The 19,407-nt window shown below is 33.4% G+C and overlaps 1 long non-coding RNA gene across 1 annotated transcript; it reads right to left on the minus strand.

Moving 5' to 3' along the window:
- Positions 1–3,014: 3,014 nt before the first annotated feature.
- LOC129906399 (uncharacterized) lies at positions 3,015–11,907 on the minus strand. The gene is made up of 8 exons (XR_008770781.1): positions 11,757–11,907; positions 11,628–11,693; positions 6,170–6,388; positions 5,084–6,104; positions 4,218–4,315; positions 3,954–4,153; positions 3,270–3,900; positions 3,015–3,215 (listed from the first exon to the last, which is right to left on the minus strand). It is a non-coding gene; the product is annotated as an uncharacterized LOC129906399 (long non-coding RNA).
- Between the last annotated feature and the right edge of the window lie 7,500 nt (positions 11,908–19,407).

The raw sequence follows: 19,407 nt of genomic DNA on the forward strand, positions 1-19,407 counted from the left end.
CAATACATATGCAATCGACTTCGCGGTTATTAAAATTTCCATACTATTTTGAGCCGCCTTCGGACCCGTTTCAGAGCCGAAGTCGGACTCAGCTCTGCCTGAGCCGGAGCGGATTCGGACCGAGGTCAGGCTTGCTTGCTTGAAAGGTGGTATAAAAAGAGAAGGTATGATCATTAGAAAAAACTCCCCTTCAAGCAAGAAAACTGAGTTCAGAAAAGACACTCCGACCTCTGACCGAGAAAAAAAGGGTTGCACTCACAAACTTGCAACTTTTTGTGTATGAACACAAAGTCGAAGGAGAAATCTTGGTGAAATAACCAACACATATAAAATCGGCTCCGTGGTGATTATAATTTCCATACTAATTTGAGCCACCTTCGGACCCGTTTCAGAGTCGAAGTCGGACTCAGCTCCGCCTGAGGCGAAGAGTCTTCGGACCGAGGTCGGACTCGTTTGCTTGAAGGGTCTGTATCGAGAACTGTCAAATTTAAATTGAATTTGCCAAAATAAACGTCAAAAACTTTTTACCCCATTTTGTAAGATGGCGACTCTAATCATGGTATAAAAAGAGAAGGTATGATCATTAGAAAAAACTCCCCTTCAAGCAAACAAGTCCGACCTCGGTCCGAATCCGCTCCGCCTCTGGTGGAGCTGAGTCCGACCTCGGCTCTGAAACGGGTCCGAAGGCGGCTCAAATTAGTATGGAAATTATAATCACCGTGAAGCCGATTGCATATGTATTGGTGTGGTGAAAATCTCCACTCCAAGAAAATGGAGCCGAAGTCGTACCCGAGTCAGAGCTGCGAAAACCTGACAGAAAAAGGAACAAAAAAAAAAAAAAAGAAATGACGGATTTGCGACAAAAAAAAGAACAATATATATATTTATTTTTGTTGATTTTTTTTTATTTTGACAAACAAACTTTTATTTTAATCAGAATAAATACAATATAAAACTTAAAATACAATAAGTCTTTTAATTCATTTGTTGTTGCTGCTGGTTGTTGGTGTTGTGCATTTTCATTTCGCTAATGATGTCATTTTCATTTTTCGAACTTCCACTTCCCGGTTGCACATTGAAAATCGCGACTTGCAAACACAAAATTTTTCATATTTCATTTTTCATAGCAAATTTTACATATTTTTGTATTATTATTTAATATATTTTAAAAACAATTAACTACACAAGACACGACACGAAACACTTCACAAATGGAATAACAAAATGACGCTGTTTTTTTCTTTGCCCTTGTCTTTCCTACGTTCTTTTTTCCTTTTCACTCTTTTTCACCACGCTTCTCCTTCGACTTTGTGTTCATACACAAAAAGTTGCAAGTGTGTGAGTGCAACCCCGTTTTTCTCGTACGGAGGTCGGAGTGTCTTTTCTAAACTCCGTTTTCTTGCTTGAAGGGTCTGTATCGAGAACTGTCAGAACTTAAAAATGGCTACTTAAGATATTGACAGCTGTCCATTGAAATTGTTGTTGTAAACAAATTTGTCTTGGAAATTGTTGTTGCTATTGACTTTGCCAAATTAAACGACTAAAACTTATTATCACATTTTGTAAGATGGCGGCTCTAATCATGGTATAAAAAGAGAAGGTATGATCATTAGAAAAAAACTCCCCTTCAAGCAAACAGGTCCGACCTTAGTCCGAATCCGCTCCGCCTGAGGCGGAGCTGAGTCCGACTTCGGATCAGAAACTGGTCCGAAGGCGGCTCAAATTAGTATGGAAATTATAATCACCGCGAAGTCGATTGCATATGTATTGGTGTGGTGAAAATCTCCATTCCGAGAAAACAGAGCCGAAGGCGGACCTGAGCCGGAGCAGCGAAAACCTACCAGAAAGAGGAATAAGAAAGGGATGACATTTCGCATTTGCGACCAAAAAAAGAACAAGATTTATTTTTTTTTCACTGAAACTGTTTTATTTTTTTTTTATTTTGGCAAACGAAATTTTCACAATAAATACAATATAAAATACAATACATTTTTTTTTCATTTTATTTCATTTGGTGTTTTTTAGATACCCAATCGCATGTTTCACCTTCTAGATTTTTCTTCATCATTAGAGATTACATCTACAACACAAGAAGAAACAACATTTTAACCCAAACACTTTGAGCGATATATAAAACATACCTTTTTTGTTTTCCATATTGTTTATAATTTAATAAAATTGTTTATAATTAATAAACTAACATTATACAAACAACGACACGAGACACGACGCGACCAAACACTTCAACAAAAAATAACAAAATGACGCTTTGGCTCTTGTTGGCCTTGTCTTTCTTTTCCTTTTCTCATTTTTCACCACGATTCTCGTTCGACTTTGTGTTCATACACAAAAAGTTGCAAGTGTGTGAGTGCAAGCCCGATTTTCGCGGTCTGAGGTCGGAGTTTCTTTGTTGAACTCAGTTTTCTTGCTTGAATGGTCTGTATCGAGAACTGTCAAAACTTAAAAATGGCTACTTAAGGTTTTGACAGCTGCCCATTGAAATTGTTGTTGTAAACAAATTTGTCTTGGAAATTGTTGTTGCTTTTGACTTTGCCAAATTAAACTTCTAAAACTTATTACCCCATTTTGTAAGATGGCCGCTCTAATGATCATACTTTGTCTTTTTATACCATGGGCTCTAATGATCATACCCATGGTATAAAAAGACAAGGGGTAATAAGTTTTTGACGTTTAATTTGGCAAAGTCAAAATCATAGTCAAAAAGACAACCCTTCAAGCAAACAGGTCCGACCTCGGTCCGAATCCGCTCCGCCAGAGGCGGAGCTGAGTCCGACTTCGGATCAGAAACTGGTCCGAAGGCGGCTCAAATTAGTATGGGAATTATAATCACCGCGAAGTCGATTGCATATGTATTGGTGTGGTGAAAATCTCCATTCCGAGAAAACGGAGCCGAAGTCGGAACGAATGACGTCCGGCATTTTGAAATCGATCGATACTCGAGTATCGAATATGTTTGACATTTCTAGCATAAGAAAAAACTCTGTTTATCAATTTTGTTCACTGAAATTGTTTTTTTTTTTTTATTTTAATGTTTTTTAGATTAAAAAATTACAATAAATACAATTTTAAAATAAATATTAAATAAAATAAATCTTTTTATTTGTTGTTGCTGCTGTTGTTTGTGTTTTGGATGTCTAGTATTCCCTCCTTTGTTGATTCCTTCCTTTGTCTATATCTCCTTCTGATTCGTTATTCTATAGAAAGATATTGATTAAACAGTGATCAATGATATTAATGTTATTAAATACCTGCTGTCGATTCCAAGTCATTCGCATCACATCCGGATGCATTGGTGTACCTTCGGGTAAAGGGGTTGGTTTTTTTTCCCAATGTAAATTGGGTTTGCATGTGGTGCACTCGGCCGGGTGGTTTTTGAGAATGTGCAAATTGCTGCTGCACACATTTCATTAGGGAATCTCTCAATTTCAGTCTCAACGACTGCTTACCCCCACACACAATATGCGTTGAGTTTTCATCAATTTTAATTATCGTATCTTCACTTGGTACGCTTATCGTTAATACACCTCCAATTCGTTCTGTTTTAATTTCTGTTATTCCATCTTGCGCCAATATGGAATCTATATCTACTCCTCCATATTCATATTTAACTTTCTTTAGAACTTCTGTAGAGTGGTGGATGTAGAGTTGTGCCAGCACTTGTATTTGCTTTACTATCCGATTCATCATCACATGGAGCAATATTATTTACTTTATCTTTGACTTCAAGAATTCCAGTTAATGTGGATATTGTCACACCGGGAGTTGTTTCACGAGGAACAATTTTGATGCTAGTTCAGATTTAAGATAGACTCGATCCATTTTTCGTTTGAGTGGCAATCGAATGGTTTCGCCACATTTGGAAGTGATGATTTTCTTGTCCTAAAAATGAAGCAATTAGAAGAATTTATATGACCTTTCAATATGAGTATTACCGGTTATTCAATATAAAGTTGTGGAGCAATTGGATGCGGTTTTTAATAGTTTTCAGGAATAACCAAGACACTAGGTTTTGGTTCCTTAATAAGCTTGTTTGCTTGTTGATAGTTCAGTGACGTATCGATGGGACAATAGGATGCCTTCATGGACAAGGGTTGGAAAGGAACCAGCACTTGAAGATATGGGAAGTCAGGTTCTAAAAAAAATAAATACAAATCAATTTAAATATTGGAAGAGCCAAAAAGTATTCATCATAGAACCTGTAAATTGATTGAATTATTCGGACTTGAACCCCACATTTCAATAAAGTGGACCGCATCGCCAAATCTCCAACTCGGATGACCTCAGAACACAATGGCTAGAAGAGAAGCAATTAAATTGAAACTATTTGTGTATGGGTCAAAATCATGGAGGTGGAAAATTTGATGTCCAGGTGTTGTTTTAAATCAAAACAACATTTAATTAGAGATTTTGTCTTATTTACCAATTCAAATAATAGCAACGCACCTATAAATATAATGTTTCCGTTATAAAAGTTTCTATTGGTTCCCGGACATGTCCATAAGTTAAATTGGGTTATTTTTTATACATTAATAAAAATTGTACCAAGAAAAATGACGAATCGTATTTGAAACGTGTGTAGTAATATTTTAATTGCAAAAGCTCTTTTATACACAATAATTTATGTTTGTTTAAAAGCGAATAAACAAAAAAAGCTGATGGTTTACCAACTCTAGACCAGGCAATTGGCCATGCGAGAAGCATAGATTTACTAGGTTAATCCTGCAGAATTTTAAAGACTTTCCCTGGGATTTATTAATAGTCACATGAAAGGCAAGTCGTATTGGAAACTTCAGTCTTTCGAATTCAAATAAGATGTCTTTGAAATCATTGGGATGCACATGTGTGGTATTAATTCGTCTTCTCCTTTGTATTTTCCATTTATAATTGTTGCTTTTATCATATTATTTAATTAATTTATCACCGCTGACCGCGTATAAAATTCCCATATATCCAACATGTACGTTACAAGTTATATATATTACATGTTACAAGTCAAAAATACGTGTGTAATCCTTGCTTTATAATCTCATAAAAAAACAACAAACAAAAATCAAGTACTCACCTTCAGCAAATCCATTGAGTTGTGATTCCTTGAAGCAGTAAACAGCTATCTTCTCTGTTAAATATTTGATAATTTGCAAACTCACTCCATTGGCGATTTCCGGAAGCACACTGAACAGCAGAAGGTCTTTTTCAAAGCAATTCGGTTCAAATTCAGTTAGGAAATTCTCCAACAATCTCTTAGCAGTTCCCGAGTCCAGAACTTGATTTTTTGCAATTAATATACAATATTTTCGTGTTTCAAAACTTAAATGAAAGAAACTATGCAGGAAACACCAATCTAAAGGTGGAATTGGTTTGGGAAATTTTTTTGAAATTGCTCGTAAAGCATTCCTCACAACATGCGGCTCATGAATACGATCACCAAAGCGAGACTGTGAAATCAAATAGTTTAACACCGCTCTGAGAACACTTTTGGGATCGTTCACTTGAATTTTACGAGGTTACGGTTTACCCTCAGGTATTCGATAAACACCACCTCTATACCCATTGATTTCTTGGTAAATATAATGCGAAAGTAGATCAGCTACAGCAGACGTACATTCAGGTCGAACTCTTTGTAACACTTGAATCCAACAATCACCAGGAATTGTTTCGTTTTGCAAATCTATGATTTCGCGACCAGTCTCTTGGTTATACTCACTTGATACATATTTGAAGTCTGTGTCAAAGATTTAAAGGCTTCTTGAATTATCTCTAGATTGTCCGAAGTGCAGATTGTTTTCCAAATGTTATCTAAAGCATCTTCAACGAGATTTTCATATTCAATAGTTGGTGTTTGAAGTAATGGAACCTGACCAAAGAAGCGAAGTAAAATTTTTGTTGTGCGCGGCCGTGTTTCATGACGGAACTAGCCACTCAGAGCTTTCTTCCAAGTTGAGATAATGTTTACAGTATGACTTTCACACAGCGATACTATGGAATCTTAGGCCAATGACGTAGCTTGGTCGCCATTTTTATCAGTACATGTGTTAAATGTGTCTGATAGATGAGATACTAGATCAGAACCGTATTGATTTGGTCTGAAAGCAAAATTAAACTATATTAACTTAATGCATTTTAAATAATACTATATTTTTATATAAACCTTTCTGAGCAAATTTCCTTGATGACATAAGTTTTTGTTATTTCAAATTCTGAGAGATCGGTTCCGCCTAGCTCTTTATGTGATTGTGATAAGAGTTTTTTTAAGGAAGGGATAAGTTCGTCCTTCGATTCTCCATAAACGTATATATAGATCCACACAAAAGGTGGGATTTTTGGTGTTCATTGCACGAATAGTATTTAAAATCATTGGAATGTTGTCCTAAAATAAATACAGATACAAAGTTTTAGTAAGACGGGAACCTATAATATATAAAGAAAAAAGAACGAATGTTTTGAGTGGGGGAAAGCGTCAGGGTTGGACTGGGGCAAAAGGGCCCGGGTGGCAAAAAGAAAAGGAAAGTATACTTTTATTGAGATTTTTGGTGCTTCTTAATTTACATCTTAAAAATAAAAAAAAATCGAGTATGAGAGCAGAGCCCCAAGAGGCATGCTTGAGAGCTCCTTGGGCCTCGGGGCAAGACTTTAGTTTGCCTTTGTTTTCTTTTTTTTCTTTTTTAGAAAATGTATGAAGTTTATTTTTTGTTATCTTATATATAAAAATGAGTTCGTTTAGTGTGTGTGGCCGATAAACTCGCGTTTGGCTGGTCCGATTTTGTTAATTTTTTTTTTGTTTGAAAGGTATTATTATGTAGATGGTTTGTATAAAAAAAAAAAATAATACCTTTTCTCGCATCTTTACATAGCTGTCAATTTGTACAAGTAAAAAAACACTCTAGCTTTTGAAAAAGTTTAACTAAGCTTAATTTGTAAAAAATATATTAAGACTTCAAAATAATTATTGTGCAAAACACCGTGATGCCTGTCAACGTTTAAATTTGTTTGAAGCAGACACTCATTGGGACTCAACGCTCTCTGGTGCATCTGTTTCGTCTTCGCCACATCAAATACGGATTGACTTAAAAAAAGTCAAAGAATTCATACTTTTTGATACAAAATAACGTACAAAGGGGATAAGCTCCAAAAGACGTTTCCTATGGAATTCACGCCCGGATAATTAACAGACCGGTCCAATAATTAATTTTTCTGTACCGAGGAATAACGTGACATGCTTAACCTTATGGCAAGGATCGCCACTTGCATAAACATAGAAGCACTGATCGTCTGGACAGTACGTAATGTTTTAAGATTTGGAGTAGTTTTTTTTTCGTATCAGACCAGACAAGCAATACTTATTCAAATAAAAAAACATCATCTGATCATTATTGGCTGTTCTGCTATTTCAGGGAAAGGATGAGGTTCTTTTTATGTTGTGGAAAACGCCATAGCTCCAGACCAACACAAAAAGGAGCTTAAGAACGTTTTGATTCTACGATTTCAGAAAAGACTCGAGACTCGAAGCTTCTATATCTATGCAAGACTGGGTCCTTGGCATAAAGGTTAGAATGTCACGTTATTCCTAGATATACAAATTTAAGTATTGAACCGGTCTGATAATTCTCCCGGTATGAATTCTATAGGAAACGTCTTTTGGAGCTTATCCCCTTTTATACGTTATTTGGTATCAAAAAGTATGAATTCTTTGACATTTTTTTAAGGCAATCCGGATCTACACGATAAGCGTAGGTAAATGGGACAGAAAATTTCGACAAAAACTTTAAAAATTCAGCAGCATGAACCAAAAAATTGTATTTTTTCGCTTGGGTTTAATAATATGGCAACACTTTTTGATACACACCACTTTGATCTCTTTGTATGTAAATAAAGTAGATGGTTTTCTTACCCGCGAACAGCCAACATATAGTTGACCATGAGAAAAAACAGAATTCTCTAAATGAATACCACATATTTTTAAAGATAGACCTTGTGCCTTATTTATGGTTATAGGAGCAAATGCATAGTTACAGAAAATTGAAGACGCTTAAATTCAAATGGAAAATCTGACAGAATCATTGGACCTTGAGGAATCAACACATCTTCGCCGTTGAATTTTCAACAAAAAATGGTAGCTTCAATTAGATTTGCCATTAACTTCTTCAAGACAATATAAGTTCAAGTGGCCTCAACTCCAAAAATTTATAAAGCGTTTCGCCCAGGTACGACATCGACAGTGGGCTAATCAGTTATATATATTGAATTATAATCAATCACTCCACTTAAAATAAAAATAATTTTAATAATTTTTTTATTATTTTTTTTCTCCGTTATTATATCAGCCTGACCACGGGCATACATTTTCTAAGTGTCTGAATTTAATTAAATTCCCATAGAATATTAAAATTTACAGTATATTTATGCTGTGAGTTTTATATAGTGTCGGTAAACATCGACCAAAATAAGGCGTCTTAGTAAGGGTACGACAGATCTAACTGATGAGCCCACTGTCGTACCTGGGCGAAACGCTTTATAAATTTTTGGAGTTGAGGTCACTTGAACTTATATTGAATTATATTCAATCACTCCACTTAAAATTAAAATAATTTTAATAATTTTTTATTATTTTGTTTTTTTTTTTCTTCGTTATTCTTCAAGACAAGTCTTATACATTGCAAAGTTTAAGTTGCTGTATTTTCCGAAGCATTATAATGAGCGCTACTACTTTCCGCGCTAAATGATGTTGAGGCAGTCCTGGTATATCCAATGAATTCAAAAACTCCGTTTGGAAATTTGATACATTACATTGCTTTCATTTGTGACAGGGTCAACCGATTTGTAGGCAAAAAATTGTGCATTTATATCGTTTAAAATTGTTGCATTGATTTCAGAAACATTTTTATTTGTACCAGTCATTATTGCACGTTCACTCAGCCAAGCATGATTTTTGTAATTTGTCTTTATACTTGGAAATACACTTCGAATCAAAGCATTTTTTGAATTTACATTGTAAAAATTGTTTTGAAGTGTAATCCGGCCTTCAGAATCAAGTGCCATTAGGTGTGTTTTTTTGTTTATCTATATAGATTTTGTGCAAAAAAACGACATCGGGATTTTTGAAATCCATGCAAACATTTGGCACCACTGTACATATACTTTGGCAGCTGTCTGTCAAAAATGTTGCTTTTGTTTTTTTTTTTTTTTAACTCCGAAGTGGGAAGGCCATTACATCCATGTTGGATGCAAACAAAAATTTTCATATGGCCATGGCATCCATGTTGGATTCAAAAAAATTGTTTTTTTCACAAAAAACCAAAAATTATCTGTATATTCTTAGCTACATTTTAAGACCATGACCATTAACATTAGTTGCGTCGTTTTTGTGTTATAAGCGTTTGAATGTAGCCATATTGAATTTTTTTCGATTTTTTAAAAATCAAATGTGAAAACGTTTTTAATTTTATTTCTAATTTTTCGAAAAAACTTTGGTAATTTTATATACATATCTGTTCAACAATCTTATCAGGATCCATTTAAGACTTTTATCTGAAAAGTGCATTGCGTATATCTCGAGATATTAACATTTCAATGCAACCATGTCAAACAAATTTTTGATTATTTTTTTCTATGAGAGTTTTTTTCAAACCTCGTTTTCTCCGCTTTTTTTTTGTTTAATATTTTCAGATATTTCTGTATGAACACAACAATTAAACTACCTTGGCACTACTGTTTTTATCGAGAGAAAGTAAAATCTGGATAATTATCTGGATTTTTCAAAAATCTATACAGATAAAGTTTTTGTTGTTTTTAAAACGTAAATTGTTTTGATTTCAAAAATCTCGATGTCGTTTTTTTGCACAAAATCTATATAGATAAACAAAAAAACACACCTATTATTCCATTAACAATGGCCAATAACTGCTAAATTACAATAAACCAGTTTTTTTTTCGGTTTTAATTTATTTTCACACAGGTCCTATTTTTTTTTTAAAGTGCACTCAGCGAAGCGGGTGGGGGTTAGCTAGTTTTTGATAAGTATTATTCAAAATTTCTGTTGGAAAAAAACAGACAGTCGAAAAATTTTAAATTAAAAAAAAATTGAAAGTTCTTCACAAACTAAGTTACAAACATTTATTAAAAAGTGGGATTCCTAACAATTTGTATAATGATTTTGAAATTTTTGAACATGTAGCTGCAAACAGGGAATGACTTATAAACAAAAAAAAAAAATTAGTTAAAATAATCCTGTATTAATTTTCTATAAGGATTTTCGACAAATTGTATTGAGCTTATAAGATTTTTTCTTTCTTCATTTTAAAAACTTTTTTTTGAATTTCAAAAAGTTCTGAATTTCTGTTCTGATTGTTTGCATTCATTCAGAATAAAATTCAGACTTTTCTGAAGCTGGAAACATTCACTCTCATTTTCTTTATAAATATATTTGGTGAGAAAAAATTGTTGCAGATATCCAACAGGATATTTATTTTGGGTGCCCCTGTGTGGAAAAGCTCTCAAAAGATCGACTGAAATAATTGTTATTTGTACATATTTGGAATTTACAAAACCCATTAAATTTTTACAGAGGGACAGGCAGGACCCGAGGACTAGTACGGCTAGCCAACCCATAATTTGTATCTACTCTGTTTCTGTTTATTGAAGTCCTTAAGATGGATATCTTAGGCTAAAATTACGAAACGGAGTGCACATATACAACCTAACGTTGGGCCCTGGTATACGTGGGGGCCCCGAGGCACTGCCCAGACTGCCCACAGGGTACATACTCGTGCACTCCTGGGGCCCGAAAACTTTACACTTCTCATACAATTATAAATAATATAGTCAAATAGTCCGATTTAGAGCCTGTACTTGTTGAACGGGAATTGTTTAATGCTTGAAATTTTTATTTTTACTTGTTCTTCATATATTTTTATTTTGTAACTTTGGGATATCTGAGTGGCAATATTTATTTACTACAATCAATAAAATATTTTTTACTAGAATCTTAAAGTAAAAATAGTCATACAATTTCATAGTTGCAAGTATATTTTACTCTACGTAAGGAAAATATTGCTACTGGTTAAGTATATACTATGTACTTTATTTTGTTCACTATAGTTTACTTGTAAAAATTATTTTTCGGAGCCAAAAAATGTTCTATAACGTAAGGTTAATTTTATTAGAACTTTTTACTTTAATTACACGATGTAACACTCAAAAAATACGCGGGCGGAGACCTATCACGTTTTGTAGAGCTAGTCGCACTGATTACGAAACGGTATTTTAAAAAGTCCCTAACACCCCCAAAATCTGAAGTTAGGGGCAAAAAACGGTTTTTTTGACCTTCACCCATTGAAAAAAATCAGTTTTCAGCAGTTTTCTAAAAAAAAAAATTATCAAAATAAAAAAAATTATTAAAAAACAACGGCAAAACTTACAGTCATAAATGATACCATTTTCGAAAGGCAAAATTGTACATTTAATTCTAATTTTTAAATCAATATATTATTATCAACAGTTTTTGAAATAATCGATTTCAAAGTTAAAAATAGGCGAAAATTTTTTTTTTTTAAACTCATTTTATACTATTTTTGTCCAGACTATGAATTTTAATAAAAAAAATTACTCACACAGAAAACTTCCTCAATTGATTCCTTATCGAACAGTGAAAACTAGTCTTCTAGTTTTTGAGAAAACTGAAAAATAAAAACAAAAAATATTTTGAAAAAAGAAAAATCTGATAAAATAATTTTTCTTACAAGTCATACAGGGTGTCCCAAAAGTAATGGATCAAACGAAATATGCTGATAGGCCAACGTTAGAACTCTCAGAATTTGGTAACTTGTTTATCCCAAATCCTTACGGTTTTCGATTTAATGCAGTTTTTGTGAGATTTCGAAAAATCCCGACTTTGCAGCTGTATTTTGCTTCCTGCGATCATTATTGATTTTTGTTTTTTACAATTCTTTCATTAAAACATTGCCTAGTAATAAGAAATAATTAATTAATCAAAATATTTTTTATTTCAAACGCCATTTTGCTGCAAATTAATTAACAGTTCCATGTTTTATAAAAACTCAATTTCTTACTTTTATTTCAGAGCAACACCCTGAAAAAAATTTTTATCATTTAAATTTAAAAGCAACAAAACAGGGATGAAAGCGACATGTCGCGAAAGTGCCAGCACACCAGGAACCAGACCTATCTTTCTATATGTTTTTGGACCCGCTGAATCCGAATTTCAAGTCCGTTTTTCCCGGTCACCCTCCAGTTTTGAGAAAAATGTAAAAAATACCCCAAAAAGGGCAAAAAACTTCCTTTTTTTTATATGTGAATTTTTGATCATATGATTGAAATTTAAAGTTTTATGTTTTATTTGGGCTTTGATGATCTTTATTTTTGGATGCAATTAATGAAACAATAATTCATCTTTTTGTCACCCTACGTTTCGCCGGTTTCTTTCCAGCTTCCTCAGGGGATTTTTATTTGATTTTAATGGTGAAAATTAAATTTTAGTACATTTTTATTGTTTTTTTGTTGAATTTAAAATTTTTAAATAATGAATTTAATAAACTAACATGAAAAACTAAACAAAACACTACAACAAAAACTTAGAGCTATTATCACAATTTCTTATCACAGACTTTGCCATAAATTAAAGTCTGTGATAAGAAATTGTGATAATAGTAAATTAAATTAAAGTCTGTGATAAGAAATTGTGATAATAGTTCCAAGTTTTTGTTGTAGTGTTTTGTTTAGTTTTTCATGTTAATTTATTAAATTCATTATTTAAAAATTTTAAATTCAACAAAAAACAATAAAAATGTACTTAAATTTAATTTTCACCACTAAAATCAAATAAAAATCCCCTGAGGAAGCTGGAAAGAAACCGGCGAAACGTAGGGTAACAAAAAGATGAATTAGTGTTTCATTAATTGCATCCAAAAATAAAGATCATCAAAGCCCAAATAAAACATAAAACTTCCTTTTTTTTAGTTTTTTGCATTTTACTCAAAACTGGAGGGCGACAGGGCCAAACGGACTTGAAATTCGGATTCAGCGTGCCCAAAAACATAGAAACATAGGTCCGGTTTCTGGTACATGACACTTTTTTTATTTTGTGTGTCGGTGATAATTAATCAAAATAATCGAAAATAACAATAACAAACATAACGAGAGGTTGCCTTTTTTTCATCTCCTTTCTTAACCCATTTTCATTGTCTCCGCAGCTTCATACAATGTTTTGATTTATTGTTGTCAACGCAATGTATGGGTTTGTTAGAGCCATTTCACACATCGCCGAAAACAGGCTCGGTTTTGGGTAAACGCCCCTTTTGGCAGGTTGCAAGATACACATTTGTGTACTTTGCAAACATCTTTACCCGAAACCGAGCCGGTTTTCGGCGACGTGTGAAATGGCTATTAGGCAATAAGTAGATTAAAGAAGTGTTTTTTTCAGTTAACAGACTCGATACACATTTCTTCCAGGGCATAATCACCGGTAGAACTTGCATTTGGTCTGTTAACTTGGGAACTATACTTGTTGGTTTTACTTAGTAAGTCTGTGTTCGTTTTTTGTTTTCGATTCTTGTTTTTAGTTATGCGGAGTAATTTTAGAGATGACTTTAGCAACAGCTATGAGCAAATTTCTTCGCTGTATACGCCCACAATGCCAAATTCAGGCCAGCTGCTTTCGCACTTAGTGAAACGCAGGTTAGTGCTGATTCTTATCCCTCAGAATTCTACCTACCGCATTACACCCTAGTGCCATAGTGCCAAGCAATCCATCCACTATTGTTTCATATAAAGAAGCCCCAATTCAGAATATAATTCAACCTACAGTGAGTTAGATGGACTTTCAGACTCCATATTAAGAATTGTTTTCCAAAACTCTCACACTGAGATCGCAATTGCGGGTGATTTCAATGTCCACAATTCGGGTTGCCTTCGACATTCTGGCCAGACAAACAACACCCGAAGGTAGAAATCTTCGCTGAGTTAAATCTTTTAGCTCAGCTTGTTGACGAGTCGACTCGGGTTCCAGATATTTCTGGCAATGCTGCCAAAAAACTTGATCTGTTTCTTTCTTCTCATCCCGATAAAAACAGGGTTAAATTATCTTCTCCTCTAGGGACATCGGACCATTGTGTGATATCGGTAGATTTTGCGTATTCCGCAAATCCCTAAGCGAACTGTTTGGCAATATGAGAGAGCCAATTGGGATGGCCTGAACAATTTCTTTCGAAATTTTAATTGGTCATTGTGCCTTCTCGACGGTAGCGCTGATGCATCAGCTGATAAGATATCTTATTTTATTCTTAACGGACATGAAAGTTCAAACAGGCCAGAAATATCTGTAAGGCGCACATTCGGAAGACGAAATTTTTACATGATAATGATAGGCAAATTCGACAAAAAATAATGTCATATCCAAAAGGTAGCAAAAATTTTTGTCAAAAACATCAAGAACTCAACTACATCTTCGATCCCAACGCTTGTCTTCAACGACATTCCAACTGTCAGTTCTCTCGACAAAGCCAACTTGCTGGCAGCGCAATTTGCTGCGAATTCTACGCTTCCAAATAGCAACCTGGTTCCTCCCAAGCTCGAGAGTGTAAACTTCACCATGAAACATATATTTTTTCGCACTCGCTCGGTAGCGTCTTAAAAGATTTCAATATACACACATCCGCTGGTCCAGATGGTATCCCCGCCATTATTCTGAAGAGGTGTTCTTCTACTTTGGCAAAGCCACTTCGCAAAATTCCATTCAACTGGACTTTTTTCGAGCAGTTGGAAAACTGCATATGTCCAACCTGTTCTCAAAAAAGGCGAATAGTCTCCCCCATCCAATTACCGGGCAATTGCACTAACGTCAATTCTTTCCAAGGCCATGGAAACATTAATCGTAAACTTATGAAATTTCTTGAAGAACGAAAGCTTCTTAATGACACTGCTTTGGATAAAGTAAGATTATTGCGCTAGATATTTCCAAGGCATTCGATAGAGTTTGGCATCAAGCTCTTATATAAAAAATGCGTGCTTTTGGTATGGAAGATTGCCTTCTCCGTTGGATTAGTAACTTCCTTTCTAATCTTTCAATACAAGTTGTGTTGGGTGGTTTTAAATCGTCCCGTTTCTGCCTGAACCACGTATCTACAAAGCAAATTTTGTTCAGTTCTTAAAATAAATATACATTTTTCTCAAAATTAAAAATATAAATTGAACAAAGGGAAATCAAGTTATGATTTAGACATATTGATTGAGTTGATTCTACAATTAAACCTTTGTACCTATTCTTTCTGTAAGTCTTAGAGCAATGTTTGACAGAAAATAAAATCTTTTAAAAAAATGTACTTACGAGATTCAAGCAGAAACGGGACTAAATATGACATTCACTACATAAATGCTGGTGTACCTCAGAGTTCCGTTTTGTCTCCGGCTCTATTTCTTATATTCATAAATGATCTTTTATCAAAAACTACTAATCCAGTGAATTGTTTCGCTGACGATTCTACCCTTAGCTTCTCATATTCATTTCCTACTTCACGTCCCTGCTCCTCGGATATAGAGCGTGAACGGTTGCGTATGATTAGTTCATTGAATTCTGATCTCGACAGCATTGTAAAATGGGGATACGAAAACCGAGTAGGATTAAATGCTTCGAAAACCCAATGCTGTCTTTACAGTGGCGGATCTAGGGGGGGGGGGGGGGTCGTGGGGGTCATGACCCCTCCTCCCCCCAAAACCTCAGATGAAAAACAGCAAATTATAAGGCAAAAAGGTAGACACGAGCTTTTAAACCATAAGAAGGGTTTCTTTATTGTTATGACTATGCTTTAGGAAATGATTCATGGGCATATTAGGAAGAAGTCATTTTTAGTTGTTAATATAATGAGGCCATGAAAAATTGTTTTTGTTTTCTTACACATTTTTTTAATGAAAACTTTTAAAACCTGAAAAATCATATAATTTTCCATGATATAATAACTATTACACGATTACATGTATCTCGATCCACGAACGCTCTATCATAACTAAATAATCGCAATAACTTAATTTGATATTTTGGTTTAAGAAGATATACGCTTTTCTTTGTAGCAAACCTGTGTGGAGGAAATTAATTTTTTAATTTGTAAATACTTTTTCTTTTTAAAGATAACTTTTGCTTTCAGAGATCACATTTCTTAAAATGCGTATTACATATAATTATACTATTTTTACTCGAAACTTTTTTGTAGAAGAAAATATGTATGGTTTGATGTTTCCGCAAAAAAATAATGATGCTGAAAACATCGCTCTTGGAAACAATGATGTAATCGAAACTTCAGTTTTTTTTTTAAAGTGAAGGGCACCAGGCGAGTTCTACTCAAAACACGAATGTGGAAGAAAAACATTTCTGAATTATTTTCGTACTTTTAGTACATTTGAATTTTGAACCATAAATTAAGGTAACTTCAACGTAATTTATTGGATTAAGAAAAATATAAATTTTTCCTTATTACGTGACCTTTCTTTATTTAATAAATGTATTTTCTTCGTTGGCTACTGGTCGTATTTTGATTTTACTTTTTCTTTTCTGTCGACACGTTTCGATTGTGCTTTCAATCTTCCTCAGGACTCTAAGAAAAAAATGTTCTAAAAATTGCTTATAATGGCTTTCTTATAGTTCTGGCTTGATTTCTTATAGTTTGTTTTCGCTATTGTTTAAATATTTTAAAATTCAATAAAAAATGTCTTGAAAAAGACGTTTATAATCATTGAAATTTCAAAATATAAAAACTTTTTTATTTGATAAGAAATTCAAAAAAATTTTCTCATCAAAATTAACTTTAAGAATTTAAGTTGACTTTAAAATTCAACTTAGAAATTCCTTCTAACAAACTGACTATAAATACTGCTATGCCCTTCACAATGTGTTCTCCTATTAACAGTATTCTCTGTATCTAAAATATGTAGCATTTCTAATACCATTCTTTTACTATAATGCTTTTCTGTTTATAGAATATCTACATTGTTATAATCTGGTCTATGTCCCTCATCCAGGGCTACCTTCGTAGATTTTCAAAAAGAGGCAAAAAAAGAGGATTTTGATAAAAAAAGAGACCCCAATAAAAAAATGTAAAAATAGAATAAGTTAAGTACGACAGTCACAAGAAATACCTCCTTGTGCCTTTCCCGAACCGCAACAAAAACCTTTTAACACAATTTTTCTTAAAATTAAAATTGTGGTTATAATAAAAATAATACTCGTACACAAAATTTATTAAAAATAACCTTATAAAAATCGAATCAGCGCTAAACAACAGCAACGTATATTTTTTTTACAATTGAGTCGTTATAATTGAAAGTGTTATGAGCCAAATTTTCCATGATTTTCAAAAAAATGTCTATTTTTTAATCAAACGTACATAATTTTAAAAAAGAGGAATCAAAATATCAAAAACAGGGATTTTTTGACAATTTTGAAAAAGTAGAGGGAAAGTGGATTGGGTGAAAAAAAAGGAAAAACGCATCTTTAGAGGCGCAAAGGTAGCCCTGCCCTCATCTATACAATGTAAATCTAGAGCAGTTTTTTGTGAATGTTTTTCAGTTTTTGGATGTAACTACATAAACTGATGGGCAATTTTTTGTGCCATCACCTAAACATTTTATTTTATATACGATATTTGATTTATCATTTTTAGAAAATTCAACTTTTAAATTTGAAAAAAGTGAATTTTTTAAAACATTTACTGATTTAAAAGCTAAACGTACATTATCTTTGTTTCTAATAAGAGCATCTTGAAGCCGATTCGATTGTAACTAAAGGTTGAACCAATGGATTAAAATATTGGTTCAATAATGTTTTTATTATATTTAGCCCTGATTTTTCCATCGTCAGTTAGACTATCAGAAGAATAAATGTCAATATAAAAAAACTTTTATTCCTGGGAAAAAGCTCTATCTGAGGTTTATCTGACTATTGAAAAATTGGCCCTTATTGGAAAAGAATTTGAAAACAGAGTATCCATGATTTTGTTAATGTTATTCTAACGAAATGCATTATCACTGATATGCAATACTCTGGTAATAAAAGTAAAATCAAAATACGACCTGTAGCCAACGAAGAAGATAACATTAATTAAGAAAAATATATACCTACATATATTTTTTCAATATCAATTTTACGAAAACGGGACATATTTTTGAAGTCTTAGTTTTAGGCCGTGTGTGAATTTGATTCAATTTTTAGCCGAGGATAAGTTTTTGGCGTTTGTATCTATGTCTGTTGAATAAAGAATTTATCTTGGGCTTTATTTAGCTGTGAGAATCGGGATTTATTTTTGATTTGGCTAAATACTTTCTTAGTTGCAAAACAGAAGAATTAATGGTGTTTAAAACATTTATAAATATTAACAATTTACAAACATCCACCCAGCGTTGACCTGTAAATTTTATTTTTGCGTTTACATTCACTTAAAATTTTTTTTTCATCATCAATAAAAGCTGTGTTTTATTTTTCTCGTGAACCAGATCAGATCATTGTATTTATTTGCGAAACACTTACTAAACAAAATCCTGATTTTATTGTAAGCTATCGTGCGGCTAAAATCGACTCGTGAAAAGCCGACATTACTTTCCCAATTGTCTTTCTTTATTTTCAGTTTTTGGTTATAAATTAAAAAAATACATTAATCCTTCTGCAAACAATTTATACTCTGAAGATAAAAGTTTAACTGGCTCCCAGAGCAGGTCAAATGTTTGACAGGGTAAATGCTTTTCTAAAAAAATGTATTGTCAAAAATTTAGCTTAATTTAAGCTCCGAAACAAAATCATCTCGAAAATACATTTGATCTAAGAATTTGAATAGAATTTTTTTTGTTAGCTAAAACTTTGAGCACTTGACCATTTTTTGATTATTTTGGAAGTAAGTTTTTTTAATCCTGTGACCCCTCCCCCCCAAACCAAATTTCTAGATCCGCGCCTGTGTCTTTAGTCGTTGAAATTCAATGTACCCCCTTTGCCACTATCCATGAGTGGTACCTTCATCAATGAAACGGAAAAGCTTTCAGTACTAGATATGTATGTTAATGATGATCTACATTGGAACGACCACATATTTCAAGTTGCCAAAAATGGTGGTAAATGCTTAGGTTTTCTTAAAAGGTGCAGGAAATTCTTCACACCTTCAGACTTGGCCTCAATTTATAATGCCTACGTCAGTCCTAAGCTAGAGTATAAGTCACACATTTGGTCAGGCGCTTCCCAAACACCTTTGCGCCTACTAGACAGGGTACAACACAGAGCATTAAAAATGATTGGTGATGGAGCAATTACTCAATCAATAGATTCTCTTGAACATCGTCGTAATGTCACCTGCCTTTCACTCTTTTATCGCTTTTTTTATAATCAATGCTCTAGTGAAG

This window comes from Episyrphus balteatus, chromosome 1, assembly GCF_945859705.1.
Source record: "Episyrphus balteatus chromosome 1, idEpiBalt1.1, whole genome shotgun sequence".
In the NCBI taxonomy this organism is placed as follows: domain Eukaryota; kingdom Metazoa; phylum Arthropoda; class Insecta; order Diptera; family Syrphidae; genus Episyrphus; species Episyrphus balteatus.